Here is a 3,556-nt window from a genome sequence, read left to right as displayed (position 1 = left end):
GTATTTATACAGCCTGCAGGTATACTTTTGCTACCCTTCATGCCCATGGCATGTTTTATAGAGACTTACTGATTGCTGAAGAAAAAAAAAAATGTTAAAAATAGGAAAACAATTCTCAGTCTCCTTACAGTGTGGTCTGGTTCCTCAAGGAGGAGCCTCATGGCTGTTAGTCATCACAAGAGACACCACACAGCAACACATCTGAAGACAAGGAGACTAGAGGGACGATCAGGCAGCCTGAACAGCAGCCATGGTGCCTGTAGAACCCCCTTCTGTCTTGCTCATTGCTTTTTCTGATCTACAGCTCCTTCCCCAACCCACCTATTCCCAGGATCCAGCTGGGTGGTAGGTCTTGCCAAACTCAAGAAGTATCCTCCCTGGGGTCCTTGGATGCCTTTTGGCGTGCCAACTGCTCCAGACAACATCTGGGTACTATTAGGCTATCTGGGTTATTTATTATATTTCAGGCACCAGATTCTGCATCTCTGAGAGGTGGCAGGATGCCTCTAAATGTCTCTCTTGCATACAAGTCAACCCAAGGCAAGAGGCGAAGTGAGGGGACTAGCCCCTGGTGAGAAAAAGAAGTCAGTTTCATAGAGATGAGGCCCCCCTCACACTGGGTATAATTATCTGTTAGTGTTTGCGGACATCTTCTCAGGACTGGTGGGAACCTTTGCTATCCACAGGGAGACTTCCATGGCAGTGGTTAAGAGACAGGTTCAGGCTTCTACTGTCAATTGGATCCGATAATGGACCTGCCTTCATTTTGTTTATAGCTCACATGGTCAGTAAGGCCTGAATTGTAGTTTGGAAGCTCCATTGCACCTGTTGACGTCAGAGCTCTGGAAAGGTTAAACACATGAACTGGATTATTAAGTCCACCCTCTCTAAATTAATTTTGAAAATTGGTCTAACCTTTTATCCCTGACCCTTCTTAAGGCAAGACTTAACTTTTATAAAGCAGGATTCACCCCTTTGTGATTATGTTTGGAAGGTATGTTAGTCACCATTGTATAGCTGTGAAAGAGATACCATGACCAAGGTGTCTTTTCTTATGAAAGAAAGCCATTTAATGGGGTGGAGGTGAGGGTGGGGACTTGGTTATAGCCTCAGAAGTTTAGTTCATTATGATGGACTGTGGGGAGCCAACAGAAAGCGGATTTCATCCTTGCAGCCATCTTGAGCCATATACCCTCACAAGAGACTTAATTACAATAGCCTACAACAGCTGAGCACACTCTGATAACATCTTGTTTTAGATACCCAGGATCTTCCCTTGGGTGTGTGAGACTTAAAGGTGTGTGACTTAAGGGTGTGACTTAGAGATCAGATTTAGAGACAAGACCTAAGGGCATGACTTAAAGGCATGACTTAAAGGTGTGGCTTAGAAGTGAGACGTATAAAAGGTGAGAGGCAGACAGAAGAGATTATTATTAAGTATTAGACACTTGGAGTAGGCACTTGAGACTCGAGACTAGAACTTGGAACTTGAAACTTGGAACTTGGAGGCACTAGGGACTAGGAACTAGGGACTAGGAACTCAAGACTTGGGACTTGGACTAGGAAGAGAGACTGAAGAATAAATGGGATTGAATCACACTCTGTCTGGTCTCCATTCTTCTTGTTCAGTCCTCACTCCCTCTCTTGTTGAACTCTGACCCTCGGACTGGAGCAGCCTGGGGCAGTGAGGGCTCTAACAATTTAGTCCCCAAGGCTCTTGGCAGTGTGGGTTCCAACACTGACAGAGCGGTCAGCGACATTTTGGCCCCCAAACGCGGGGTAGTGCGGCTCTCAACATTTTTGGCACCTAACGTGGGGCAGCTCGGGGCCACAACAATGGACCTGGTGGGGAGCCTGGCAGCATGCAGGCAATGAGAGAGAAAGAGAGAAAGAGAAAGAGAAGGAGAGGGAGAGAGAGGGAGAGGGAGAGAGAGAGAGAGAGAGAGAGAGAGAGAGAGAGAGAGAGAGAGAGAGAGAGAGAGAGAGAGAGGAGCTGGGCTTGGCATGTTTTTTTTTTTTTTTAGCCCCCAAAGCCCACCCCTGGTGTTACATTTACTCTAACAAAGCCGTATCTCCTACTTCTATTAAATAGTGTCCCTGGTGACCAAGCACTCCAATATTTGAAACTAGAAGGCTGCCTGCCTTGTTGCCCTGTTGGAAAGAGTATGCCTTCCTCCTGACAATGGGCAAAGAGTCACCTTGTTGTTGGTGGTGTTCTTATATTAGTCAGGGGCAGAACAGATGGCAGTCCTTTGTTCATCCTAGCTTGATGCCTGGCTTGGTGGCCAAAGCTGTTCTATGCATAGGATTCATAAAAATCAAATCAAATCAAACCCAGGCAGTGCAGTGTGGGAGGAGGAAGACAGACAGAGGACCATTATGCCACCCACAGACATGCCCTTCAGTCTCTGGCACAGGTGGGCCATAGACACCTGCTTGCCACCACGAAATGCTGTCCAACAATGGTAGGAGTCTGATAGGAGTCGGGTGGCAGGGACTGCTGCCTTGGGTACTATGACCCTAATCAGATGAGAAATGGGCCTATGCCAGATAAGCCATCAGATAGAGGTAGATATTATATTAGTCACCTTCAGTTCTCCCTGAATTCACTCCATGCCTCGTAGGGTCTCTGGTAGAAGTAATTCTCCAACATTTTTAACTGGTTTAATTACAATGGCTTAATGTCAATAACTACCATGTGTGGACCATTTTAGAATCAACCTTAGGTCCTTATGGCTACACATCGAGCACTCTAACCACTGGGCTTTCTCAACAGCTCATATTCACTGTCTTTATCAGACTCTTCTGTGGACTCACCTCTTGAGAACCCATACTTAAGTGGCAGAGCTGTGGGATGGAAAACAGGTTTATTTAAGGGCTGCCCCTCAGAAAAAAGGGTTATTGACCCCTAAACCAAGACTATTTCAAGGAACGCAGGAAAAAAAAAAAGCACATTTATAAAGAGGAAAAGGAATGCAAGGGACAGTGGGTGGGATGATCACATGACTTGAGGGGTCTTCTCAGCCAGGGCTTGTGTTCTCTTACTCTTCTTTGAAGTCCTTGTGTTGACAGTTGACTTTGTCTCTGAGGCCAGTTTCTGTAATTCTTCAGATCAACACATTGTTTTCTTACAAGTTAAACGTTATCCCACTTTTAATTAAAGAACAGGACTGGTGAGTCCTTGGTCTGCACTTTAGTGCTATCTGAAGATCATTAGCTATTCATTGAACCCAACAGTTAGTGTTCCACTCAATGAAGAGTGTCTTTTTTTTTTTTTTTTTTTTTTTTTTTTATAAGGTTACAGTACTGGGTAAATGGGAGAGTGGGAAGCGGGAAAGAATATATCTTAAAATCTTTAGAAATACTCTTTTTTTAATGTGTGTAAATGTTTTGCCTGCATGTATGTCTGTGTGCCATATGCATGCCTGGTGCCTGCAGAGGTCAGAAATGGGCACTGTTTCCCTTTGACCTGGAGTTATAGATGGTAGTGAACTACCATGTGGCTGTTGGAAATTGAACCCAGGTCCTCCTTCCAGAGCAACAAGTGTTTTTAACC

General features: G+C 45.0%; 1 non-coding gene across 1 annotated transcript; it reads left to right on the top strand.

The window, feature by feature from the left end:
* Positions 1 to 2,171: 2,171 nt before the first annotated feature.
* Positions 2,172 to 2,315, top strand: LOC117707974 (small nucleolar RNA SNORA48). The gene has a single exon (XR_004606711.1). It is a non-coding gene; the product is annotated as a small nucleolar RNA SNORA48 (small nucleolar RNA).
* Positions 2,316 to 3,556: the final 1,241 nt, after the last annotated feature.

This window comes from Arvicanthis niloticus, chromosome 4 (assembly GCF_011762505.2).
Source record: "Arvicanthis niloticus isolate mArvNil1 chromosome 4, mArvNil1.pat.X, whole genome shotgun sequence".
NCBI classification, from domain to species: domain Eukaryota; kingdom Metazoa; phylum Chordata; class Mammalia; order Rodentia; family Muridae; genus Arvicanthis; species Arvicanthis niloticus.
The sequence above is the reverse complement of the archived record's forward strand: the minus strand, read 5'-3'. Positions and strand labels throughout refer to the sequence as shown.